General features: G+C 56.0%; 2 long non-coding RNA genes across 4 annotated transcripts in view; one reads left to right on the top strand and one right to left on the bottom strand.

Annotated features, from left to right (window-relative positions):
* LOC311615758 overlaps positions 1-6666 on the top strand; it is a 62528-nt gene extending 55862 nt beyond the window's left edge. Inside the window, exon 7 of the long non-coding RNA XR_014793796.1 lies at positions 4768-6666. This is a non-coding gene — a long non-coding RNA (uncharacterized lncRNA). The remainder of the gene's footprint in view (positions 1-4767) is intronic.
* Positions 6667-13742: 7076 nt separating this feature from the next.
* Positions 13743-27658, bottom strand: LOC311615756. Of its 3 annotated transcripts, XR_014793792.1 has the most exons (5): positions 27470-27658; positions 26162-26337; positions 23095-23572; positions 21738-22314; positions 13743-19310 (listed from the first exon to the last, which is right to left on the bottom strand). It is a non-coding gene; the product is annotated as an uncharacterized lncRNA (long non-coding RNA). The 3 variants fall into 3 exon arrangements; XR_014793793.1 differs by lacking the exons at positions 26162-26337; positions 27470-27658 and having other exon boundaries at positions 23095-25543; XR_014793794.1 differs by lacking the exons at positions 26162-26337; positions 27470-27658 and having other exon boundaries at positions 21738-21897; positions 23095-25543.
* Between the last annotated feature and the right edge of the window lie 170 nt (positions 27659-27828).

The following is a 27828-nucleotide window of genomic DNA, read 5'->3' as shown; positions in this document are numbered from 1 at the left end:
TATATATATATATATATATATATATATATATATATTTATATTTATATTTTGAGTGGCCAGATTATTATGCGTTCAGAGATCATAATAATCTGGCCACTCAATGTATATTCAGAGTCCCATAAAACCAAAATGAGCCGAAACCGGTTTGGCTCAGCAGATAGAGCATCAGCCTGCGAACTGAAAGGTCCCAGGTTCTATTCCGGTCAAGGGCATGTACCTTGGTTGCGGGCTCATCCCCAGTAGGGGTTGTGCAACAGGCAGCTGATCAATGATTCTCTCTCATTGATGTTTCTACCTCTATATCCCTCTCTCTTCCTCTCTGTGAAAAATCAATAAAATATATTAAAAAAACACACACACAAAAAAAAACAAAAAAAAACAAAATGAGTTGGGGAAGCCAATGAGGATCCCCTTGTGAGAAGCAGGAATAAATGTTGCTAAGCAACCTACCAGCAGCTTAGAAGAAAGGCAATTTGAAAAACAAAGTGTTCAGTCTGCAGATTAGAACTTTCACCCCTGATCCCCTGAAGGAGCCATAGAGGGAGGGAGGCTGCTTAGGCAGCTGCAGCTGCTGAGGCCTACAAAGGCGCTCCTATTATGGAAAAGACGGGCCATTTTTTTGAAGCAGGAAGGGCGGGGGAGAGGCGGCCTGATTTGAAACGTGATGCACTACTGCCCCCTAGTGGCCAGAGAAACGGAAAAGGCCGCTCGCTGCAGAGAAAGTCCTTGTGTGATGGCGCCAAGTACAGGGTCGGAGGCCGCCCGGCTGCTGACGCCCACAGGGATGACACCGGTATCTCTACGAGGACAAGAGCCCTCCCGAAGGCCCCAGCGGGGTCTGCTCCCCGCGTCCTCCCAGCGAGCTACATCTGCAGGGACTGAAATCCGGGCGACCCGGCAGCTGTGCCCATGGACTGCGGCCGCGCTTCCGGGGGCTGCTTCCGGGCATGCGCAGAGCTGGCCAGGGCGGCCCAGCCAGTCTCCCCTGACCCACTGTCCAGGGTTAGGCTGCAACCTGTCAGCTTCCGAATAGGACCTGTGTTGTCAAGGTCTTCTCCGCTGACTGCCCAGGCTCCCCAGGCCCCTCCTGTGGCATCCGTACCAATGCCCTCCTCCTCATCCTCCAGGCCCTCCCCTTAGCCTTGAACGGTCCAGTCCTGGGAAAGTTCTCCCTTGGCCATCACCACCTGGAACCGTTCAGGGACCTCGGGCCCATGAGCCAGACCGGGTCAACGCAGAGCCCAGACATCCTCAGGGAGGTTCTCCGCTTCCCACCCTGTGTGCCCCCACTCCCCCCCACCTCACCCAACGGTCAAGCCCGGGCTTCAGGGCACCGCGCGCTCCTCCATCTTATCCTTTTGTAGCATTCTCCACCCCTGCACCTCAAAACCCTGTCCCGCTTGTCCAGCCCCCTCCTCTGCTGCCTCCGCTTAGAGAGCCTTCACGTGGGTGGACGGTGAGGAGGGCTGTGGCCTTCACACCAGACGCCCCGAAAGGTGAGGGCTCTCTGAGCAGAGGCATCAGGGTAGAACGCTGGTTCCCAGGGCAGGTGCTCGGAAGTGACCAGGGAGGGAAGGCTAGAGGGGGCATCCCGGAGAGGCGCTGGGTTCCCTGCTGTCCAGGGCGGGTAGACTACGGGGAGGCAGACACAACATGGGGAGCAGCAGCGAGCCCTGCCGGAGCGAGCTCCGGTTGACCGGGTCAGGCTCCTGGACATGGAGGTGAGCAGGGGGTGGATTCCAGGCGGGAGGGCTGCGCCTGTCATAGGAAGAGGTCTTCCCGGCTAGGGAGGGGGCAGCTGGAGAGGGTGGCGAGGTTGGTAAGGGTTCTGCCCATGTGGGGTGGCCGCGGCCGTCGGACCACAGCATCCGGACGGACATCACTGATCAGGCTCCTGAGCCCGAGATCCTAACACTGTCAACATGGAAATCTCCAGCACCTGCAGCTGCAGGCTGCCAGGCACCTCACTGGGACCTCGTGCGCATGTCCAATACTGGCCAATCAGTGAGCATACCGAGAACTGGCCAATGAGAGCGCATGTTCAAAACAGGCCAATCGGTGCGCATGCCCAGAACTGGCCAATCAGCGCGCATGTTCCGAACTGGCAAACAGAGCGCATGCCCATGACAGGCCATTCAGTACGCATGCCCAGAACAGGCCAATCAGAACGCATGCCGAAAACAGGCCATTCAGTACGCATGCCCAGAACAGGCCAATCAGTGCGCATGCCCAGAACTGACCAATCAGAGCGCATAGCCAGGACAGGCCAATCGATGCGCAGCATCGTTTTAACCGTTTCCTGCTGGGGCGTCAGAACTTCCTGCCTGTGTTGCTATGGTTCCGAGGGCGGGACTATGAAAATGATGTTACTGGGGTCCTTTCTCTGTAAACTCTGAGTGTCCAGCGACTTTGTGTGTGTGTGTGTGTGTGTGTGTGTGTGTGTGCGCGCTCCGCGACTTTCTGTGATGTTTCGCAGCCCCCTCCTGTGGTAGTTCCCTGGTTCTCCTCCCATCCAGCCACAGATCCCCGATTCGCGGAAATGACTGTTGTCCTGTGATGGAATTCAGTTTCTCTGGCCAGTAGGTGGCAGTGTGACTCCGCGCACACCAACTACTCCCTCCTCCCCCGCCCGTCCTGCTCAGAAAAAATGGCTCGGGGAAAAGGATAGGACTCATTTCTCTGCCACAAAATGGAGCCTGGCTTCTCAGATTGCCTGGGCCTGGCTGATCTTGAGGCCTCCTTGCTACCTTAGGGGGTGTCTTTGGTGGAAAGATTGTGCCTCCAGGTTCTGCTATTTTTATTTCTCCTTCTCTGAATGGGCTTCAATGGTTTTCCCCAGTTGTTTTGACCCTTCATCAGTATGTTTTTCAGATACATTAGTCACTCAAACCTCACTGTCCAAATTTGGAGGACTGATTAAATAAAATCATCTAAACCACAGTCCCATCACCCATCAATGGCCATTAATAATACTTAGTGATGAATTTTCTGAGTGGTTTTTCATACTTTTAGATGTTTTGTAAACAGGACATTCATATTGCATTACTTCAACATTCTTATAAAAATATTATACGTTGTTATTGATTTTTCTGGAGAGGAAGGGAGAGGGATAGAAAAATCAATGAGAGAGAAACTTCAGAGTCAGCTGTCTCCTGTGTGGCTCCTACTGGCCATCTAGCTTGAAACCAGGCCAAGAGCCCTGCCTGGAATCCCACCTATGAAGAACTGTGATCTCTTGTTTCATGCGTCAGTCCTCAACCAGGAGCGAAACTGGATGACCTCAGCATCTTTTATCCAACTGAGATTTTTCATGTCAGTTACCTTTTGGAAAAAATCACTTGCAAAGATCTGAACACATTAAAACTCATTTCCTCTTCCTCAAAAGTACACACAGTCTAAAAGAGTTAAAATTATATTTAAAGGTTGAGGTAGGAGACAGAAATGACCCCTGACCTGTAATATTCCCTTAGACCAGGGCTATATTTTTCCCATGTTTTTGCTCACGTCTGTATTTCAAGAGCTAAAGAAAAGACTGCCCATTGCAAAAGAAACCATCAACCAAGTGAAAAGACCACCTAAGGCATGGTAAAAAACCTTTGCTAACCACATATGTGACAAGGGATTGATATGCGGGCTGTAGAAAGAGCTCACCAAAGTATTAGCAAAAATCCAAGTAACCCAGGTTTAAAAGTCAGCTAAGGACCCGAACAGAGCTATAGGAGAGGCCAACAAGTCCATGAAAAGATGCTCAAGCTCTCTAGCCATTGGGGAAATGCTCATCAAAACCACATGAAATGTCATTTCATGCCCATTAATGTGTCTGCCACCAAAAAGGCAAGAAGATAAAGATCAGTCCTAGACTTTGGTGTGGTGATCACCTGATAAATGTATATAAATATCGAGTATGTTGTACACCTGAAACTGATGTAATAATTGCATATGAACTATTTCTCAATTTTTTATAAAAGAAAAGGAACAGAAGATTGCTAGCATGGATGTGCAGAACAGGGTAGCCTCGTGCACTGTTGGTGGGAACGTATATTGGTACAGTCACTATAAAAACATTATGTGGGATGAACCAAAAATTATATATAGAAGTACCTTATTGTACAGCACTTCTATTTGTGGGAATATATGCAGAAATAAAAGCAAAGAAAAAGACGACAAAAGCTTGAAAAGGTATGTGCACACGCATGTTCATAGCATTATCTTTTATAATAGCCAAGATAAGCAAGCAACCTAAGTGTCTACTGATGGATGAGTGGACAAAATCTGTCACACATACACAGACTCACATACACACACTCACAATGGAATATTATTCAGCCATTAAAAGGAAGAAATCCTGCCATTTGCAACTATATAAATGGACCTGGAAGGCATTCTGCTAAGGGAAATACTTCAGAGAAGAAGAAACCCTGTATGATTTCACTTATATGTGGGGTCTGAAACAAAGAAAAGCCCTAGAAAAGGAGCTCAGACTTGTGGTTGCCAGAGGCAGAGGTGGGGGAAAGGGAAATTGGAGAAGGTGATCACAAGGTGGAAACTTGAGTTATAAGATCAAAAAGGACCAGGGAAATAATGTACAACAGATTACTGCAGCCAGCACTGCTGTTCCATACATAGCGAGGCTGTTCAGGGAATAAATCCTAAGGATGCTCACCACAGGGAGAACATTCTTTTTATCTATATGTTCTCTTTATTGCAATATTTTGTGAGCAGAGAAGACGGATGCTAGCTAAACCTACTGTGGCAACCATTTCACAGCGTCTGTAAACCACGCCATCACGTGTGATAGAGACGTTCTGTGGTGGACACACAGCAGTGACCTCCGCTGGCCACGTCTGCTTTGTGGGCGGAAGACTCAATGTGACTTGGAGGGAAATCAACGAGGAAGACATATATGATATGGATGCCTTCCTCAAAGACTGTCCCCCGAAACGTGGAAGGTGTGTGTTTGTGCAAGCATGTTTAACCGCCTCGGACTGTTTAGTGTAGATACTGGGAAGCAGAGCTCTGGATTGAAGTGTGAACACGGAACAGGCTCGGTGCCGATGCAGGAAACACAGATCCACTGGCTTGCCCCCCATTGTGTCTTCACACTCACACCAGCACCTATTGGTGTTGTGAAAATACACAGCACATTTCCTGTGACAGTTGTATGTCCAGAAAGAGACCCCATTCTGTCATACATGGTGCCAATCCTTTTCCTGGTGTCATTGTTGTGTGTGTGGTTTGTTGCTGTTTGCCTTTTGGGTATGCCTGTGGCTGTCAGATGCGCGGACACATGTATTTTATGTGGTCAGATCTAGAGGGTCATCTGTTCCCCCTGCGTGGCTTCACTCTTCGGTACAAATCTGACCAGCCCTTCCTAACCTGCCTGTGCTGCTGTTTTCATCCCTGGTTTCGAATTCCATCCCCGGCCCAACTCCCTACTCAGGGAGGACCCAAAGCAAACGAAGGTTCACATCAGAGGGTCTCTCCTCCCAGGCCCAGTGGGCCTTCTCTCTGTGTGACGGACCAGTAACACTAGTACCCGCAGGCGCTCCTCTCTAACCTTCTCCCTCCAACGTGGCTCTGGCTTCTCTCACCTAAATGTTCCACCGCAGATTCCGACTCAGAAGGTCGCCAAGCATGGACATTATTTAAGCTCCACACAGAGGCCGAGTTTACCAAGAAAGAACAGGCCTGTGGGAACAGAACGGTCTGCAGAACAGATGGCAGGGGCCAGGGCAGGTGAGAGAGGGCTTGACTCCAAAGAAGGAGGTGCTGACAAGGCTCCCAGGACAGAGGTGGCTTCCCCGGACCCGGCTTGTCCCACCATTGGGTTTGGCACACGAGGCCTGCACGAAAGCCACTTGTGTGGGGTCTTCTCCCAACTGGCCTGGCCCACGGGAGGCCCACCGCTCCCTGAGCCTGTCCGGTGGGGGCTGGAGTTTACAAATCCCACGGAGATGAGATGAGCCCTCACATCCCCCTCCACTAGTTCCCTCCGGGTGTAAAGGAAATTCCTCAGATGGGAGTCACTGGATGTACAGAAGGAAGTTGTAACCCTCCCGCCATCCTGCCGACATTCCTTCTGTAATGTGGCTGGTAGGTAACCAGCGTGTTTGTGTAAGGACCCTGGGAACTGACTTGCAAACACGCAGAGTGTGGCCTTCAGCCTCCCAGTTCCCAAGACCTGCTGACCTCCAGCCCCGGGGCCTGCACGCTGAGGACCGGCGTGACGCACTCCAGACCATCCTGGACCGGTCTCCAGATGCTTATCGGCGTGTGCCGTGCTGGTCTCCACGTACACCCCTGCCCTGGTGTCCTTGTTCTGCCTTCCTCTCTCTCCTTGTAAATTCTCTGCCTGCTCTGAGCTGCTCACGGGGGAAGGGCTCTGAGACAAGAGGCTCTTCCTAGGAGGCCCACCCGCCATGGACCCCTTTGCTTTCTCACCAGCATCTGTCGCATGAGCTCACCTGGCCACGGTCAGACGATGGGACTTTAAGAAATGCGAATGGCCCTGACCAGTTTGGCTCAGTGGATAGAATGTTGGTCTGCAGACTGAAGGGTCCCAGGTTCGATTCTGGTCAAGGGCATGTACCTTGGTTGCAGACACATCCCCAGTAGGGGTTGTGAAGGAGGCAGGTGGTCGATGGTTCTCTCTCATCGATGTTTCTAGCTCTCTATCCCTCTCCCTTCCTCTCTGTAAAAAATTCAATAAAATATATTTTAAAAAAAGAATAGAAAAAGAAAAAGAAAAGAAAAAGAAATGCGAATGGCCCTGACCAGTTCGGCTCAGTGGATAGAATGTTGGTCTGCAGACTGAAGGGTCCCAGGTTCGATTCTGGTCAAGGGCATGTACCTTGGTTGCAGACACATCCCCAGTAGGGGTTGTGAAGGAGGCAGGTGGTCGATGGTTCTCTCTCATCGATGTTTCTAGCTCTCTATCCCTCTCCCTTCCTCTCTGTAAAAAATTCAATAAAATATATTTTAAAAAAAGAATAGAAAAAGAAAAAGAAAAGAAAAAGAAATGCGAATGGCCCTGACCAGTTCGGCTCAGTGGATAGAGCTTCAGACTGTGGACGGAAGGGTCCCAGGTTTGATTCCGGTCAAGGGCATGTACCTTGGTTGCGGGCACATCCCCAGTAGGGGGTGTGTAGGAGGCATCTGACTGATGTTCCAAATTCTCTATCCCTTTTCCTTCCTTTGTAAAAAATAAATAAATAAAAATCAATGAAATATATATTTTTAAAAAGAAATGCAAATGAGATGGGAAAATGCTGACGTGGACAGGGCCAAATGAAAGAATACAACACCAAGTATAAAACTCTTTGTGTGTGATAAACAAGTTCTAGGGAAAAGTGGGTTATACAGATATGAGGAAACAGACCAGGAAAGTAAAATTGGAAAGCATCTCCCAGTATTCCCTGAGCACGGCTGAGTGCTGGTTCTGCTCTGGGTGGTGAGGGCAGAGGGCAGCCGCCTGCCCTGCCGCCCCTGCTCTCACCGTGGACGACACCCCTGCTCTCCCCGCGGACCCCCTGCTCTCCCCGCGGACAGCCCTGCTCTCCCCGCGGACCCCCTGCTCTCCCCGCGGACCCCTGCTCTCCCCGCGGACCCCCTGCTCTCCCCGCGGACCCCCTGCTCTCCCCGCGGACCCCCTGCTCTCCCCGCGGACCCCTGCTCTCCCCGCGGACCCCCTGCTCTCCCCGCGGACCCCCTGCTCTCCCCGCGGACCCCCTGCTCTCCCCGCAGACCCCCTGCTCTCCCCGCGGACCCCCTGCTCTCCCCGCGGACCCCCTGCTCTCATCGCGGACCCCCTGTTCTCCCCGCGGACCCCCTGCTCTCACACACAGACGCCCCTGCTCTCCCCGCGGACCCCCTGCTCTCGCCCCTGCTCTCGCCCGCGGACCCCCTGCTCTCACACACGGACCCCCTGCTCTCACACACGGACCCCCTGCTCTCCCCGCGGACCCCCTGCTCTCCCCGCGGACCCCCTGCTCTCCCCGCGGACCCCTGCTCTCCCCGCGGACCCCTGCTCTCCCCGCGGACCACCTGCTCTCCCCGCGGACCCCCTGCTCTCCCCGCGGACACCCCTGCTCTCCCCGCTGACCCCCTGCTCTCCCCGCGGACCCCCTGCTCTCCCCGCGGACCCCCTGCTCTCCCCGCGGACCACCTGCTCTCCCCGCTGACCCCCTGCTCTCCCCGCGGACCCCCTGCTCTCCCCGCGGACCCCCTGCTCTCCCCGCGGACACCCTGCTCTCCCCGCGGACCCCCTGCTCTCACACACGGACCCCCTGCTCTCACACACAGACGCCCCTGCTCTCCCCGCGGACCACCTGCTCTCCCCGCGGACCCCCTGCTCTCCCCGCGGACCCCCTGCTCTCCCCGCGGACCCCCTGCTCTCACACACAGACGCCCCTGCTCTCCCCGCGGACGCCCTGCTCTCCCCGCGGACGCCCTGCTCTCACACACAGACGGTGCTCCTTCTGGTCCACAAGGCACTGCGCCTTCCACCGCAGACTCACACACTCTCAGCATCTGCAGTGTGCCTTGCCGCCCTTATTCCTCAGTCACATAAATAACAGAGCGACTTTCCAAAAGGTACACCCGGGTGTACCAACGGGCGGGGGAAGTCCTGATGGAAAAGGACCCTCACTGCATTTAAAACACACCTGGTGTCTGACGAACCCCCTCTAAGAAACTGACCACAAAACTCTGTTCATGGTCAGTATTGGAGGATGGGACCCTGGGCTGAATAACTATTATATTTTATCCTTCTGCACTCATGTTCCACAGGGAGGTGTGAGTGACGGCCATAATGGAATCATCGATAGTAATAAAAGCACAATGTGCAAACCAATCAAAGGACCGGAGAACAGAACGACCACCCGGAAGACCTTCCAACGACCACACCATGACATACACTGGCCTGCCCAGCCACGCGGGTGCGATGCGATTGGTCCGGGAAGCCCTAACCAGTTTGGCTCAGTGGATGGAGCGTCAGACTGAAGGGTCCCAGGGTTGATTCCAGTCAAGGGCATGTACCTTGGTTGTGGGCACATTCCCGGTGTGGGGGGCAGAAAGGCGTGCAGGAGGCAGCTGATTGATGTTTCTCTCTCAGTGATGTTTCTAGCTCTCTATCCCTCTTCATCTCCCTTCCTCTTTGTAAAAAATCGATAAAAATACACTGAAAACAAAGAAGAGTGGTTGGGGCCCTGGCATTGCTTCGCCATTGCCCTCAGAGGGAGGCCCAGGCCACCAGGCAGCTGTGCTGTGGTGTGCAAGGCTGGCCAGCCACTGCCTTGCAGAGGGAGGCTCAGGCCTGCCAAGGGATCGCACCCCATGCCTGTGGCCCACAGGGGCAGCTCTGCACAGAGAACAAGCCATGGCAGCAGCGGGGGCGGGGCCAGCCGCTGGCAGCCTGGGGAAGGAAAGCCCTAATGGGCCCTGATGGCTGGCCAGGCCTAGGGACCTACCCGAGGGGTCCTGGATTGCAAGAGGGCCCAGGCCGGACTGAGGGACCCTCCCCCATGCAGGAATCCCGTGCACTGGGCCTGCAGCATATACATTAAGGCCGATAAAACCCACAAGGAGTTGGGGAAAGCCAATTAGGACCCGCTGCAGAGAAGCAGAAGTGCTGCTGACCACCCTGGCAGCAGGTGAGAGGAAAAGGCGATCTGGCCGAAACCGGTTTGGCTCAGTGGATAGAGTGTCAGCCTGCGGACTGAAAGGTCCCAGGCTGGATTCGGGTCAAGGGCATGTACATTGGTTGCGGGCACATCCCCAGTGGGGGGTGTGCAGGCAGCTGGTGGATGTTTCTCATCGATGTTTCTAACTCTCTCTCCCTCTCCCTTCTTCTCTGTAAAAAATTAATAAAATATATATATATATATTTTTTTTAAGAGAAGGCAGTCTGGAAGGTAAAGTTCTGAGGTGTGTGTATGAGTTTTCACTTGTGAGCTCCTGAGGCAGCAATGGAGTGCAGGGGGTCTCTAAGGCAGCTGAGGCTGCTGGGACAGGGAAAGTACCTTCCAATTTAGAGAAGACTCAAGTCACTTTTTTCAGGCACAAAGGGCGGGGGAGAGGAGGCCTGGTGTGGAGCACGATGCGCCACTGCCCTCTGCTGTCCACAGAAACTGAAGTTAGCTTTGTAACCACTTTTGCCCAGCCAGGTCTAACCGCCCCGCCCTCCCAATATCCGCTCCCCTGCCCCTGCCCCGCTTCAGGTGTCAAACGCGCAGGTGAGAGATATCAGTAAATTGGAAAGAACCTGCTCACAAATCCCCAAGCAGACTACTTCTCTAGTGCAGTTCTCGGAAGCACAGTAACAGGGCTTAGAAGTCCAGGGGAATCAGGTAAGTTGCTAACAGGACCTCGTGCTGCGCTCAGATGGCAGGGTTTGGGGCGTGAGAGCAGGAACCCAGTGAGGTCGCTGCCAGAGGCTGCTTGAGGTTTGGTCTCAGATCAGGAGGAGGAATGGGAGCAGGAGTGAGGACCCAGCGCTCCCTGAAACCCCTGGTCCTCCACCCTCACTTTCAGCATCCCCTCTGAGGCCCGGGCCACGTCTGGAGCACTGTCTGTGCTCAGTGCCCCCAGGGTCTTAGGGGTGTCTGCTGCCTGCCTTGGGGGCGTGCCCTCTTGTTTGGGGAACAATAATGAACGCACTGAAAAGCAAACAGCCTGGCTTCTAACACCGTGATTCCTTGGAAGCCACGTGCAGGCTCTGTAGCTTCCCTGGGTTCCTCTCCCTTCCTGCTCAGTGAGGGTCCGGGAGGGAGGAGGGGTGGTATGAGCAGGGGAAGACATGGCAGCCCGGGCACAGGTGAGGCTGGCTGCAGTCAGGGCAGGTGTGCTCGGTGCGGCAGAGACCGTCAGGGCAACAGCCTGGGCGATGGATTTGGGAACCTGTGAGAAGTCACCTCACTGCTGCTGTCTTCTCCACTGAATGGAAGAGGGTGCCGGGGAGTGAGGTCGTCATGGAGGTTGGAAGAGGGTGACAGTGAGAGGCAGTAGTCTCCTGGTGGTGGATATAAGATAAACAATTCAGTGAGATTCACCAAAACCGGTTTGGCTCAGTGGATAGAGCATCGGCCTGCGTACTGAGGGGTCCCAGGTTTGATCGTGGTCAAGGGCACTTACCTTGGTTGTGGGCACATCCCCAGTGGGGGGTGTGCAGGGGACAGCTAATGGATGTTCGTAATTCTCTCTCTCCCTTCCTCTCTAAAAAATCAATAAAGTATATTTACAAAAAAACAACAAAAAAACCCTTCATGCCTGAGTTCATGTACCATACATTAAGATGAAAAAATTCAGTGAGGTTGGTATTTTTGTCATCCATGCTCTGGTGCTCACATACCGGGATGTGTCCCTTATTGCGGCTCAGCAGGACAGTGTGGAAGGGGGAGAGGCATGTAAGAGGGGAGTTTATAGGCCTATGTATATGGGTAAGCAGGGGCCTGTGGAAGTGAGGAAGGTTGCTGGGTTCTAGCTGTAGGCCCCCATGATGATGAAGGTTATTTAAGCAGAGAGATTAGAAGGAGGGAGCTGGTGGAGCCTTGCATAGTGGAGACGTGTTGACAGAGGGGAATGCTAGAAGCGGACATCATGGAAGGACAGGTGGTTTCCTTTGGCTCAAGGCATGATCCTGTGTGTGGTGATGCTCAGGTGATCAGATGGAAAATAACCCGAGGTCAGAGGCTCCATGGTTGTTGACCCAGTTAGGGTTCCGGGCCCTGATATCATTAGGAGGTTTGTCAAGAATGAGGTCTGAGAGCAGGTAGGTGGTAGTGCCAAGGTACTAGCCAGTACAAAGGCTAGGGCAGGCACAGGGTGAGCAGGGACCCCTAAGTGAGGCGGCTTGGGCAGTCAGGCCACAGGACCTGGACATCACAGGTCCTGTCTATCAGCTGAAAGTTTGCAACAGGTTATCCGGGTAAACATCTACCTGAGAGAGGCTCAGAGACTTCCCCTACCCTCTCTTTCCCTCCAAAGGCAGGACTAGAACCCTCCAATGGAAACGCAGCCCTGGATCCTCTGGGCTGGGCTCTGGGACCAGACACTTTAGTCTATCACTCAGGTTCCGAAGGTGGGACTATGGAAGAGGTGGTGCTGGTGTGATTTCATACGGGTCTCTTGGGCTAATGTCTCCTTTTTCTGACCATCACTGTCATTAGGTATGTTTTTTGAGACATTCTCTGTCCTGTTATTTTGGAAATCTAGGGAAAAATTGAATTTTCTAGCAAGAATCATGGCTTTGAGTTTCTCTGGTCAGCAGGTGGCAGCATGGAGCCATTACGTCTTCTCTCCCCCCTCCTTTTGTGTTTGGAAAAAATGCTGGCAGCCATTTCTGGAAGAATGGCTCAATTGTTTCTGCACAGGAGCTGGCCGGTTCCTTCCTGGGGCTGGACTGTCCCATTCTTGGCAGTCCTACAGAAAATGAGGTGCCTTGGTTCCTTAGCCTCAAGTATTTCTCATTCTCTGAATGGTCTTCTCATTGGCTTTGACCCGTTTATTTTTGAGTTGGCCTAAGCACTCAAACCTCAAAGTAGAATATTTGGAGGACTGATAACATATAATAAAGTAACCTAAACCCCAGTTTTATCACCCGCCAATGACCATTAATAATTTGTAATCCATTTCTTTAGAGGTCTTCCCATCCATAAAGGTGAATTGCTCACAGAAGGAGATTCTTACTACATTGTGATTGCAACATCTAGTATTAAACTCAGGTTTTTCGTGTGCATTAGCCGTTCTAAGAATCATTTGTAAGGACTCGAATAATTTTTATTCCTTTTTCTTTTTTTCTTTTTTCTTTTATTATTTTCTTTTATTTTTTTATTCCTTTTTCTTCTTAATAGTCTATATAGTCTTAAAGAGTGAAAACGCAATATTTTTAAAAAATATATTTCATTGATTTTTCACAGAGAGGAAGAGAGAGGGATAGTTAGAAACATCGATGAAAGAGAAACATTGATCAGCTTCCTCCTGCACATCCCCTACTGGGGATGTACCCACAACCAAGGTACATGCCCTTGACCGGAATCGAACCCGGGACCTTTCAGTCCGCAGGCCAACGCTCTATCACTGAGCCAAACCAGTTTCGGCAAAACGCAATATTTGATAATGGAGATAAAAAGCAGAAATAAACCGTGACTCCTATCTCAAAGAGAAACATCATACTGTTACCTTCTGAAGGCCGGGAGCTATCATTTTGGCTTTGTTTTTGCTTAACATTGTATTTTCAACATAGGAAATCCACTTGTTTTGTCTGTCCTCCAGCATCCCCATTTTAAGGGCCAACCGCTCCCTGCTTCTGTTCAGTGGGCCTGGGAATTTACAGAACCCACTGAGATTTACCATTTAATGACTCCATTATTTTCTCCTCAGGCTCTAAGGGAAATTGGTCTGATTTTAGCCACTTAAAAAGACAGAAAAAAGACAAAGAAGTGTAGTCACCCACATCCCAAGCACTTTCAACATGTTTGCATGTCACTTTCATTTTTACAGCCATTGTTAAGTTTTTATGGTTGGTAGTATACCATTCCCGTATTTTCTTGAAATTCAACTTTTCTGGTACTGAGCCAAATGTTTCTTGCACTACTCCTAAACAGTTTTTGAAATATATATATATATATATATATATATATATATGTATATGTATATATACACACACACATACACACACACATATATATAAAGGCCTAAGCAACCATCGCAACTAAATGGACAACCAAGCAGGCTGCATGGGGCGACCAGGCTGGCAGGGGGGTTAGTGAGGGGTGAGCAAATGACCAAGCAGCAGGCTGCATGGGGACACCAGGCCCACAGTGGGGGCAGTTGGAGGTGACCAGGCTGGCAGGGGGGTTAGTAAGGGGTGACCAGGCTGGCGGGGGTGGGGGGCAGTTAGGGTAAGGTGACCAGATGTCCCGCTATTGGTGGGACAGTCCCGATTTTTTAACAATTTGTAAAGAATCTTTCCAAACATTGGGACTTTTTAAAAACGCCGCGGGATGCGGGACAAATTGTTAAAAATCGGGACAGTCCTGCCCAAAGCGGGGCATCTGGTCACCTTAAGTTAGGGGTGACCTGGCTGGTGGGGGGCAGTTGGGGGTGATCAGGCCAGCAAATGGGGGGGCAGTTAGGGGCAATCAGGCAGGTGAGCAGTTAGGAGCCAGTGGTTCCGGATTGTGAGAGGGCAGTTAGACATCCCTGAGGGGTCCTGGATTGGAGAGGGTGCAGGCAGGGCTGGTTGATGGGGGAACTCCCCCCCCCGCCATGCATGAATTTTGTGAACCGGGCCTCTAGTAAACAATAATGGTATGAAAACTGTAAAAAAAAATCTATACCCACAGTTTAGACAATTTGCCTTGCATAGGATCCTACAAGTTGCTACATTCTTTTACCCAGGAACCTAAGTCAGAAAATCTGATGTTAAGAAATGCTTATGACATAGAGAAATGATGACACACAAAGAGGCAAATTAAAAAAGAAAGCAAACATGTAGAAAACTGTTTGTACATTATAATAATTTAGGACTAGCAAAGGATGGATTTTAGATATTAAAACACACACACACACATACACACACAACAGCCGAAACTGGTTTGGCTCAGTGGATAGAGTGTCAGCCTGCAGACTGAAAGGTCCCAGGTTCGATTCCGGTCAAAGGCATGTACATTGGTTGCGGGCACATCCCCAGTAAGGGGTGTGCAAGAGACAGATGATTGATGTTTCTCTCTCATCAATGTTTCTAGCTTTCTATCCCACTCCCTTCCTCTCTGTGAAAAATGAATAAAATATATTAAAAAACATGAAAATGTTCTCTCTTAAAAAAAAGAGATGGATTTTAGATATATACAAAAAAACAAAAACAAAACAAAACAAAACAAAAAAACAGCTGAAACTGGTTTGGCTCAGTGGATAGAGCATCGGCCTGTGGATTGAAAGGTCCCAGGTTCGATTCTGGTCAAGGGCATGTACCTTGGTTGCGGGTACATCCCCAGTAGGGGGTGTGCAAGAGGCAGCTGGTCGATGTTTCTCTCTCATCAATGTTTCTAGCTCCCTATCCTCCCTTTCTCTCTGTAAAAAAAAAAAATCAATAAAATATATTTTAAAAAATCACAAGAGTAAAATTGGAAAGCATCTCTCAGTATTCCCTGAGCACAGCTAGGTGCTGGCACTGCTCCAAGTGCTGAGGGTAGAGGGCAGCCGCCTGCTCTGCCGCCCCTGCTCTACCATAGGGATGCCCCTGCTCTCACACACGGAGGGTGCTGCTTCTGGTCCACAGGCCTCTGCACCTTCTGCCTCAGACTCACACACTCAGCCGTCTGCAGTGCGCCTCCCTTATTTCCCAGTCACATAACTAAAAAGAACGACTTTCCAAAAGGCCTACCCAGGTTTACCAAGGGGAGGGGGAAGTCCTGATGCAAAAGGACCCTCACTATATTTAAAACGCACCTGGTGTCTGATGAGCAATCTCTAAGAAATTGATCACAAAACACTGTTAATGGTCAATATTGGGAGATGGGACTGTGGTTTGAATTACTTTATTTTTATTATGTTTCCTAAACACTTCCTAGTGAGGTTTGAGTGACTCATTATTGAACACTATATTGAAAAAGGCCCATAAAACCTAAAGAAAGTTAGGGAGCCCCAACCGGTTTTGCTCAATGGATAGCGCGCCTGCCTGTGGAGTGGAGGGTCCAGGGTTCCATTCCAGTCAAGGGCATGTACCTTGGTTGCAGGCACATCCCCAGTGAGGGGTGTGCAGGAGGCAGCTAATCGATAATTCTCTCTCGTCAATGTTTCTAACTCCCTATCCCTCTCCCTTCCGTTCTGTAAAAAATCAATAAAATATATTAAAAGAAAAAAAAGTTGATAAAAGCCTGTGACTATGGCCCTTGGAAGAGCATGAATAGAAGTTGCTAAGGAAGGTAGGAAGGACCTTGGAAGAACAGTCTAATTGAAAAGCCAAGTGTTTCTGTTCACAGAGGGAACTGCGCCCTGGCCACTGAAGGAACAACTGGGCCCCAAGAGCTGCCGGGCCCTCCCGTGCGGGAAGACAGTGCCAGTAGCAGTGGCGGAAAGGGCTGTGGGCCTTTTCTCAGCTCCGGTGTTTTTTCCAACTCCGAGAGGCGGGGGAAGAGGGAGGCTGGCGGCGCACGGCACTCTGCTGCCCTCTGCTGGCCGGAGGAACCGCACCCTCCTCCTTCCATGGCGGAGGAGAAGCCGTGGTTTCCGCCCGGGGCCGGGGGAGCCGGAGGGACCAGGCCCGGGAAGGCTGACCGGGTGGCGAGGAGGATCGCCTAATGGAGGGACCGCGGAAAAACTCGGGGGAAGTGGCCCTCGGAACCCTAAACACGGAGACCTGTATCCTAAACACAGAGACCAGCGAATCAGGCGCACAGGAATGACGTAAGCAAGAGCCCGTTCTGCGTGTTCATTGGCGAGTTCTGGGCATGCGCACTGACGCACAGTGCGGTTTCTGCCAGCTTCTCTGCCAGCACCTGCTGGAGTTCACTCTGGATCCAGCTGCAAACTATCAGCTGGGGGACCCGGCAGGCATTTGGAGATTTCTGTGGCCCTGGCCGCTGCTCCGCCCACCAGGAGGCCTGTACCCGTGCCTGGAAGCACCCTACCCCCGCCCCAGCTTGTGACACACTGGTCTCCTGTGGCCCTCGGTCCTCTCAGCCCTCACCCTCAAAAACCCCCGGGACCACAGGGCACAGGAGCCCGGCATGTACAACCTGGGGCCCCGCTGCCTTTCAGAAGCGCTCCCGCCGCCCAGCCGAGCATCCCCCTGCCCAAGGTCGTGCAGGGTTCCAGGAAGCGCAGGTCCCTCCATGATGTCCTTTCTAGCATTCCCCTCTCTTACCACTTCAACACCCTCCCCTGGAGGTCTAGCGCCCTCCCTTCCTCTGCATCTGCTTAGACAGCCCTGACCCTCTCTGGTGACTCCGTGCAGAGCCCACAGCCTCCTCCGCCTTCCACCGGGCCTCTTCTCACCCAGCCCACCCCGGGTACACAATCGCCCCAACACAACTCTCCTGCTCCCTTCACCACCCTTGCTGCTCTCCTCTGTGCCCCATAGGGACACAGCCCTGCTTGTACCTGAGCTTCGATGAGAAAAATACAAACCTTAGTGAACTGTTTATGTAACTGCGTAACCAGCGGGCACTGCCTGTCACGTTCCCTCGCATTCTGCCTACACCACTACCTCCCTCACTAGCAGTCCTGCTCCATCCCAGTGACCTCCCCTTCGACTGCCAGCCGCACACAGGTGCCATGAGGTCGAGCTTCTCAGTGTTTCCCAAACCCTGTGGACCTGTTATTTCGGTGACCCTGTCCGCTTCCCCTGAGCACACTGCTCCAGAGTGCAGCCAGCCACCTGTGCTCGGGGTCCGTGCCTCACACCTGCGCAGGGACTTCGCTCCTGGGCTTATGAGGCGTCTCCTAGTGTCACCTGCTCTTTGCTCACTGGACCATCCCACACCCAATGGGGGAAGCCCAACCTCTGTCCCACGCGTCATTTTGCAGCTTTTCATTTCAAAGCCAACTGCTTCAGCTTCTCCTGAGACCATTTCCACCCCCTTTAATACGACTCATTTTGGCCATCATTCCACTGTAACCGTCTACTCAAGGCCACCGCTAATTTTCATAGTTTCTGACCCACAATCCCATTTTCGTACTCACCTCAGGAAACTCATCAGTCGGTCACATTGGCCACCTGGGACCACTGCATTCTTGGTCATTCTGTTGTGTTTAGTGTTTTTGAGGGGAGGGTTATGTGGCCACGGTGCTCACATTGTCTGGGACAAGGCAGACATTGCACAGTATGCCACTGACCTGGACAGAGCGTGTGAAGTCTTCAGTCAGCATGACAGACAAGCCCCAGAGGAGAGTGTCCGCTGCAGTCCCAGGAGCATGGCCCACAGAAGCAGAGACGGGGAAGGAGCACAGCTCAGACAAGGGAGGTGAGTCAAGACGCAGAGAGGCTTCACGTAAATGGACCCAGAAGGTGTTGTGCTCAGAGGAATAAGTCAGAGAAAGACAACTACCTTGGACTGCACTCACATACGGAATCGAAAGCAAAACACACATGAAAAAGCAAAGCAGAAACAGACTCAGACACAGAGAACAAGATGGATGGCTGTCAAGGAGGGGGGGTGGGACTGGGTGAAGAAGGGAAGGGACTGAGAAATACAAATTGGCCGTTACAACAGAGTCATGGTGCTGTACTGTACAGCACAGGGATTATACTTCAAAATGCTGTAATGAGTGCGTGTGGTGCCAGGAAGGTGCTGGAGATTGGGGAGAACACTTTCTCAAGTACATGATTGTCTAACCGCTAGGCCAGTGGTCGGCAAACTCATTAGTCAACAGAGCCAAATAACAACAGTACAAGGATTGAAATTTCTTTTGAGAGAAAATTTTTAAACTTAAACTTTTTCTAATGCCACTTCTTCAAAATAGACTCGCCCAGGCTGTGGTATTTTGTCAAGGGGCCAAAGGGCCATATGTGGCTCGTGAGCCGCAGTTTGCCAACACCGGCTCTAGGCTGCACACCTGCGACTAATACCAAGCCATACTGAATGTGAACTGTGAGGAAAAATAAATGTAAAGAGGTGTCCTTCCCACAGAGACCACCTGGGGCGCTGTGAGCCACAGAGGTGCGTCCTGGTTCCCCCTCCCCATCATCACAGACTCACAGGCACACAGGCTCCTTCCCCATGTGGGAGGAAGGGAGATGTGGAGGAGAGACCCGAGAGCGAGCATTCTCACTGAGGTCCCTGAGCATCTGTACACCCGGACCACTCCCATTCTGCATCTTAGCTCAGCCAGCAGGTCAGAAGCAAGGGCCGGGGCCTTTGTCCCTCACACACCTGTTCAGAGGCGGCACTGCTGGTGAAGACCAGCACAGCCGGGCAGAACACACAGACCAGAGGGCCAGTGCCGGCAGAGCAGCACCTGTGAGTAGGGGATGTCAGCACGCCTGCCCCAGCCTGCCCACAGGCTGCCCTGAGCCCACCTCCCAGTCGGTCCCTGAGAGAGGAGACCTGGGGGCCTGGCCTCCTCCTGCCTTTGACCAGGACAGCGTGTAGCCTGCCATAGACGGATCCTAAAACAGATCCCAGCCGGAGGAGAGGCCCGCACAGACTCACCGAGGGCAGGAGCTGGTGAGGGTGCCACCGAGGGCAGCCGGGTCTCCTGCAGGCCGTCCCGGCCTCCACAGGCCACGCTGGGCTCCTTCTCTTCCATCACGTCAACTCGGCGTCCTGGAGCTGGGCTGCAGAGCCGGGTTCCGAGCCAGGAGAGGGAGCCTGGGAAGGCACAGACAGTCAGCCTCTTGTGGGGAGAAGGCGCGGTTTTCCTCCTCATTCCTCTTGGGTGAACCGTGCCCGTCCTCCCTGAGGGGAGGCCCCCGGGAGCAGGGCCCACAGAAGCAGAGACGGGGGAGGACCGCCAGGGCTGCGCACAGCCCCAGAGCGTCTGCCAGGAGGTCTTGCCCAGCCCGCTGTCCTGGGGGACCTGCCCCCGGTCCCTACACATCCCGGCCAGAGCTCAGGCCCTGCCTTTTGTCCAGGGAGAGCAGCCACAAGCCCTCCCAGTGACTGACAGGGCAGGTCCCAGGGCTCCTTCTGGGCCACTCAGGTGCCCGCCGGCCCCCAGAGTGCGTTTCCCACAGAGGAGCACCCACGGAGTCCTGCCCGGAGCGCCCACCGAGTCCTGCCCGGAGCGCCCACCGAGTCCTGCAGGGAGCGCCCACGGAGTCCTGCCCGGCCACCAAGTGAATGTCACAAACTGTGCCTGTGGCAGCTTCCTGTCCCTGGGATCCTGTGGTTCTCGCAGCTCAAAGAACCGTCCCCTCTACCCCGTCCCCTCCTTCTTAAGGGGACAGAAGGGGTCTGAGGCCCTAGTCTCCCAGGTGGAAACCAGGGACGTGTCCCAAAGAAGCTCCGGAATCCTGCCGTCTCTGCCTGGTGGCTGAAGGGCCCGTGTGCAGGAAGGGCTTGGGTCTTCCGTTTCCAGTCGCGGTCCACCTCATCCCCCGTCCCCATGTGTCTCAGCTCTTCCTACGGCCCCACCTCCCAAACGGGGGAAGGAGCCTGGGAAGAACACGGCTCCTGCACAGAGACCTGAGTTCTAGGTTGCGGGTCGTGGCCAGGTAGCAATGGCAGACACTCAGGGACTGGACCCTGTGCCCCCAAACCTAAGAGGTCCTGCCAGTTACCCGGGGTGGCCTGGGCCTGTGGCCTCAGGAAGATGCTGCAGCCTCGCCTCATGTTTCTGCCTGCACTCTGACCAGCCGCCAGGCCGCTGTGAGGTCTGTGAGACACACACCCCGCCCCCCCGCCAGACCCACAGGGAGCTCTTCTCTGCTGACCCAGGGCGCCCTCTGGTCCTCGTCTCAGGGCCCCGAGCACAGCCTCCTCACCCGCAGGTGGGAGTGACCGGGCCAGCCTCACGTGCAGGCCCGAGACTGACAGATGCTCTACATCACCCCAATCAGGTCCCAGCCAGGCAAACCTGCCCAGCTCTCCTGGCTCCCTGCGCCGCTCTGGTCCTGAAACAGGGAATGTCTTTGAGAAGCCCTCTGTCTGAGCTCGGTGGCCACTCAGGCCCATGACGCCAGCTGCCGCCATCACCCCAACCCAAGCCCTGGACCCCCTGCCCCCATCACCGGCCGGCTGTCTGGTCCTCCATATAACAGCTGCCCTCTCACGCACCTGTGCCCAAACGGTCCAGTTCTCTCCCCTTGCTGGGTCACCCAGTCTCGGTCTCCCTGATGGATGATGGCGGCTTTCACTCGGAAGCTGCTGTCACTCCCCCCACAGAGCTCCACGGCCACAGCGGTGAGGCCGGGAGCAGGAGTGAGCATGGAGTCTTCCCGCAGACCCAGTGCTGCCTGAACCCTGCTGTGCACGCCTCACCTTCACCCCCCCCAGGCCCCTCCAATGTCTCCTTCACAGTCACCCCTGCACCGCCTCAGGGTCCTCAGGGCCTGGGACTGCGTCCTGTGCTCCCGCCTCTTGTCCGGGGGCCACACCCTCACAGCGCGTCCCTCAGTGCACCCCCCTCTGCGGCTACGGCCAGGTCTCGGTTCCCTGAAGCCAAGCTTCTGGGGAGTGCAGGCTCCAGGAGCCGTGTGTTTGCTCACCTCTCATCTCCTCACGTCCCCCACCTGGGAGCAGGCCCTTGTAACTTCTCCAAGGCGCTCATGTCGCCAAACCAAGTACCAAGGCTGCCTCGGACACAGTAGGCACTTTCTGTCCTCACAGCGCTCTCCTTTCTCATCCTCCTTCCCCCGCCCCCATCTGTTTCCATCTGCACCCCGAGTGCCCACAGCCTGTTGCATCACCAAGCCTACCTGAGGGGTCTCCATGGGACCGCAGCGCCCCTCAGGCCGAGACCTGTGGCACCTCCCTCAGATGGCGCCCAAGCCCCGCCATTCTACCAATGGCCCCAAACCAGAGTTCCCTGTCTCATGGGCGGCCCTGCCATGTACCCGTGTCCTTACACCTCAGTCCTCGGGGCGCCACTCGGTGTGAGCCCACTCCCCCATGCCTCCCTGGCCCTGCTCTGGAAAGGCCAAACCAGGGTCCCCGTGTTCCCACAGGCTGTGCAAATGCCCCGTGAGGCTCCGTCTTCCCAGTCACGGACAAGACTCTGTCCTGGTTGGGCTGGCCCTACAGGAAGCACCAGGAGAACCTGCCCCTGTAGCGTTCCCGACGCACCCAGATGCTCACCTTCTCCAGGAGCTGACACCGTCTGACCTCCAGGGAGCAGGGCGCAGCAGCAGTGCCCTCGGGGCTGGAGGAGAAGGTTGGCCGTGACGTGTCCATGGCTGTGCCTGGAACAAGCTCGGCTCACCTTCCGTTTTCAGCATCAACGTCTGACCTGCTTGGTCTGTCCCAGAGAAGAGCACGCACGAACGTGAAAACATCAGGGCAATGAAGCATGACAATGCCACTCAGCGATGTCAGGGGAAGCCCGACAGCTGGTCGGGCCACATGGACGGGCAACGTCTCAGCTTGTGGCGGCCATTCCCACAGAGCCCTGTGCTCCGCCCCAGACGGCCTCTGTGCACGGCCTCACACACCGTTAAAGCGACTAAGCTCAGGGGCCGTGACAGGGGATAAACGCAGTACAGAGGTCCCCGGCCACGTCGAGGCCCGCTCCCACCGCTCGATGCAAACGATTGTCGCCGCAAGTGGGAACCCAACCGCATAGGCGCCTACGTCACTCACGTGGAGCACAGACACCACAGGAATGAAGTGGAACAGTAAACAAATGAAAAGAAAGGTAGCCATTCCTGACCTTTACCTGTGGGAAATAAATAATAAAAAACATAAAGCACATATGTACACATGTCAAAATGAAGCAACTTTTTAAAAATAAATAAGCTAGAGGCCCAGCTCATGAAAATTCATGCACTGTGAGGGCGTGGGTCCCTTAGTCTGGCTTGCCTCCTCTCTCAGTCCAGGAGACCTCAGGGCGGGAGGAGACCCCATCACACCTCTGCTGCTGCCACTGCCCGCTGCATAGGCTTCAGCCGGCCCTGGGTAGCTGGGCAGCCGCCACTGAGCCTTGCCTGTGCCTCGGACTGGCCCTGGGTAACTGGGCAGCTGCCATCCAAGACTTGCCAGTGCCTCGTGCCAGCCATGGGCTGCTTGGGAGCTAAGGGCTCTAGGGGACTCCAGAGGTAGGTGTGTGGAGCAGTGCTCCTGCCACTCTGGCTGGGCTGAGGGGGCTGGGTGCTGCCATATTGTGGCTGTGGGTGCCACCATCTTTGAGGATGTGGTAGTCCATTAGAATATGCCGCCCTTATCGGCTGCGGGTGCCATGATCTTTGAGGGGGGTCAGCAATTAGCATATTCCCTCCTTATTGGCTGTGGGCGCCACCATGTCTGCGGCGGTGTGAGGGTCAATTAGCACATCCCCCCTTTATAAGATAGGACGGGAGCTGCCGAAGTCACCTCAAAAAGACGTAGGTGGTCCCACGGAATCTGAGGACTACCTGTCTGTCTGCTTAGCGAGTGCTAGGTGTTAACCTCACAGCTTTGGTCAGGACCACAAGGACAGGCGGCTTTAACACACACATACCTGGACCGTGGCTTCCTCCTTCCCCGTGCCCGTGGGCTGTCAGGAGGAGCCCACCTTCTTCCGAAGGACGGGTCTCCCATCTCCAGGCCCAGGCTTCCTCCTTCCTCATGCCCATGGGCTGTCAGGAGGAGCACCGCCTTCTTCCGAAGGACGGGTCTCCCATCTCCAGGCCCAGGCTTCCTCCTTCCTCATGCCCATGGGCTGTCAGGAGGAGCACCGCCTTCTTCCGAAGGACGGGTCTCCCATCTCCAGGCCCAGGCTTCCTCCTTCCTCATGCCCATGGGCTGTCAGGAGGAGCACCGCCTTCTTCCGAAGGACGGGTCTCCCATCTCCAGGCCCAGGCTTCCTCCTCCCTCGTGCCCGGTGGGCTGAGGGCCAGCAGCAGGTCAGCAGGGCCCGCTGTCTTCGGAAGGACTCTCCCATTCCAGGCCCAGGCCTCCTCCGGGAGGATGGCCTTCTCCACAGCAGCAGTCTGGGCCTCCAGGGGAGAGGGGGTCACCAAGGCTCCTGCAGGGGCCCAGCCCAGACCTGCTGACTCAGCCTCAGGGCGGGAGGGGGGGACCAGCACCTGTTCTTTTGTTTCTTTATTTTTGAGCTGTATACGTTAGGTATTTTTTTTATTATGTAAGTGTTACAAACAGAGGATCCGACAGGGGAGGCACCGCTGTGGTGGGGAAGCCTGAGGGCCCAGTGCCTTCCCTGTCCCGGGTTCAAATCCGACCCCGGACGGAGCAGCCACGCCTGCTGACTCGGTGTGATGTGTCCTGCCTTTGGAGAGGTGTCCCTGCACATTGCTTACACTGCCCTCGAACCCAGAACCGCCGCTGGGACAGAGGGTGCTCACTGACTGCCCTGCCCTCGAACCCGGAATCGCTGCTGGGACTGAGGAGGGTGCACACTGACTACCCTGCCCTCGAACCCGGAACCGTTGCTGGGACTGAGGAGGGTGCACACAGACTGCCCTGCCCTTGAACCCGGAACCGCCGCTGGGACTGAGGGTGCTCACTGACTGCCCTGCCCTCGAACCCGGAACCGCTGCTGGGACTGAGGAGGGTGCACACTGACTGCCCTGCCCTCGAACCCGGAACCGCTGCTGTGACTGAGGAGGGTGCACACAGACTGCCCTGCCCTTGAACCCGGAACCGCCGCTGGGACTGAGGGTGCTCACTGACTGCCCTGCCCTCGAACCCGGAACCGCTGCTGGGACTGAGGAGGGTGCACACAGACTGCCCTGCCCTTGAACCCGGAACCGCCGCTGGGACTGAGGGTGCTCACTGACTGCCCTGCCCTCGAACCCGGAACCGCTGCTGGGACTGAGGAGGGTGCACACAGACTGCCCTGCCCTTGAACCCGGAACCGCCGCTGGGACTGAGGGTGCTCACTGACTACCCTGCCCTCGAACCCAGAACAGCCGCTGGGACTGAGGGTGCTCAGTGACTACCCTGCCCTCCAACCCGGAACCGCTGCTGTGACTGAGGGTGCTCACTGACTACCCTGCCTTCAAACCGGAACCGCCGCTGGGACTGAGGGTGCTCACTGACTACCCTGCCCTCAAACCGGAACAGCCGCTGGGACTGAGGAGGGTGCACACTGACTGCCCTGCCCTCGAACCTGGAACCGCCGCTGGGACTGAGGGTGCTCACTGACTACCCTGCCCTCAAACCGGAACAGCAGCTGGGACTGAGGAGGGTGCACACAGACTGCCCTGCCCTCGAACCCGGAATTGCTGCTGGGACTGAGGAGGGTGCACACTGACTGCCCTGCCCTCGAACCCGGAATTGCTGCTGGGACTGAGGAGGAGCTGTGCCATGCGGTGCCCTGGCTGCCCCACACCAGGCGGTGGAGCAGGGAGAAGGCTCGGCTGGCGGAAAGGGGCAGTGTATCCCCCTGGGTGCGGGCGGGGGCGGTGCGCTGGGTGAGGGGGACAGGGCCTCCCTGGGTGAGGGGGACAGGGCCCTCCCTGGGTGAGGGGGACAGCGCCCTCCCTGGGTGAGGGGACAGCGCCCTCCCTGGGTGAGGGGGACAGCGCCCTCCCGTTGTCTGAGCGCCTTCCTGTGTCATCAGAGCTGAGGCTAAGGGAGGTGGTTGCCAGGGAAACGGGAGCTGGGCCTGCGGGCGGCGTGAGGAAGAGCAAAGCCCGGAGTGGACTGTCAGATGCCGGCTGGACGGTGGAGCCTGCCTGGACTGGAACTGCGACCTGACCACCACGTCCGCCCGAGGGCGCTGCGCAGGGGCACCAGCCGCGCAGGGGCACCAGCCACGCAGGGCCACCAGCCGCACGCAGGGACACGCAGCCACACACAGGGGCACCAGCCACGCAGGGCCACCAGCCACACACAGGGACACCAGCCGCACACAGGGGCACCAGCCACGCAGGGCCACCAGCCGCACACAGGGGCACCAGCCACGCAGGGCCACCAGCCGCACACAGGGGCACCAGCCACACACAGGGACACCAGCCACGCAGGGGCACCGGCCGCACACAGGGACACCAGCCGCACACAGGGACACCAGCCACACACAGGGACACCAGCCACGCAGGGGCACCAGCCGCACACAGGGGCACCAGCCACACACAGGGACACCAGCCACGCAGGGGCACCGGCCGCACACAGGGACACCAGCCGCACACAGGGACACCAGCCGCACACAGGGACACCAGCCACACACAGGGGCACCGGCCGCACACAGGGCCACCAGCCGCACACAGGGGCACCAGCCACACACAGGGGCACCGGCCGCACACAGGGGCACCAGCCACGCAGGGCCACCAGCCGCACACAGGGGCACCAGCCACACACAGGGACACCAGTCACGCAGGGGCACCAGCCGCACACAGGGGCACCAGTCGCACACAGGGGCACCGGCCGCACACAGGGGCACCGGCCGCACACAGGGGCACCAGCCGCACACAGGGGCACCAGCCACGCAGGGCCACCAGCCACACACAGGGGCACCGGCCACACACAGGGGCACCGGCCGCACACAGCCACACGCAGGGGTACCAGCCGCACACAGGGGCGCAGGCAGGCTACACACTCACCTGCACACTCACCTGCACATGCACCTGCTTTCTTCTGGCTCTGCACGGGCCGCCTCTGGTGCAGCATCCAGGGCCTGCAGGAGGCAGGGGTGTGGACAGCACACAGGGCACGGAAGAGGCAGACAGGGGTCCTTGTTGTCAGGAAAGCAATGGCTGCCCTTGGCCTCCACGGGGGGACATGCGCAGGCATTGGTAGCCACCTATGGGGGGCCTGACCGTTAGTGGGCAGTCAGGGCCTGGAGGACATGTGAGGGGCTGTGCGCCCTCCCCTCGCTCCGGCTGCTGACCATCTCCACCCCCACGGAGACCCGTGCTCCTGGGCAACGCAGCCCCCCTCCCTGACCGCCCGGCTGGCCGCTGCCCCCGGTTTCCGTCTCCAGATGGACCGTCTCTGGGCATTGGAAACACTGGCTGGTGCGTGAGGTCACCCGCTCTCCCCAGCATTTCCCGCCCCGGTGCCCTGAGGTCCGGCCTGGAGCCTGACCCGCTGGATGTGCCTGCACATCAGGCTCTGGCCCCTCGGCTGTCCCATGGACCGTCCGCCGTCTCACACGTGGCCCCGGGTCTCTGCTGTGCCCACCGGGGGTGCGAGGACAGGCCTTTAGGTGTGCACAGAAGGGGGTGTCTGCTGACTCCCCGTTCCCCCTGCGGGCCCCTTCCTTCTCGGTGCGCCCCCGTGGGGACAGGTCGGTCGGAGCACCCCCTCAGCCAGCCCCTGGCACCTCCCCAACCCTGGTCCTTCCAGCCGCGGTCTCCTGCCCCCAGGCCTCTCAGGGCCCAGGAGGCTCTCCACCACCGACTGGGTGTCAGGTCTCTCCCCGAGAAAAGGTCACTGTCCAGGGCAGGGCCTGGCTCTGCCATCCCCCTCCCCCTGCCCACAGCCAGCAAGCACGCAGGGCGGGGCAGGGGAGGGGCGGACACCTGCAGAGGGCACACGGGGATGTGTCTGGCAGGACTGAGCTGGCGTGGCTGCCCGCGTGAGGCCATCTCTCTCTGAGCTCTGCCAGCTGGGCCTGGGCCGCCTTCTCTGCAGTACAGCCCGCCCTCCCGCCTCAGAATCCTGCTCCGATGGGCCTTGGGGAAGGAGGGAGTCAGCGGGCACAGGGCAGCGTGGCCACACTGTGTGCTCCCAGGAAAGACTCCCCGACAGAGAAACGCCATGGTGGCCGGCTCGCCACCCCACACCCAACGGCCAGGCGGAAGGCAGCCTGCTGTTCAGGAGGGACAAGCCCGGCTGCATGACCCTCTGCCCTGGGGCCCTGAGACCAGCTGGCCGGGCCCGGGGCCCCCGCCCTCTGCTGCGATCAGAGCCTCAGGATCCAATGACCGTACCTGCCCTCCAGCCTCTTCTGTCTGCAGACGCGGGCGTGTGCGCACAGCTCTGGGCCCACCTGCAAGCACACGGGCAGAAAGCAGAGTTCATTTTCACTCAGGGAACAGGGTCCCCTCCCCATTAGGATCAGGTGGTGGGGGGGATAGATTTAATCATTCATGTCTCCTGACACAGAAGGCATTCTGCCCCAACCCCGACGCTTAGTTCCTCATGACGCTCAGTGCCTCCATGACGCTCAGTGCCTCCATGACACTTAGTACCTCCATGGCATGCAGTACCTCCATTGCAGCAGGCAGGCAGCTGCTGTTCCCCTGCACCCACCCGGGCACCCAGCAAGAAGCAAGAAGGCGTCAACCTG

The sequence above is a fragment of the Pipistrellus hanaki genome (genome assembly GCF_964339955.1).
Source record: "Pipistrellus hanaki genome assembly, chromosome: X".
NCBI classification, from domain to species: Eukaryota; Metazoa; Chordata; class Mammalia; order Chiroptera; family Vespertilionidae; genus Pipistrellus; species Pipistrellus hanaki.
This window is presented reverse-complemented; position numbering and strand designations above follow the sequence as displayed.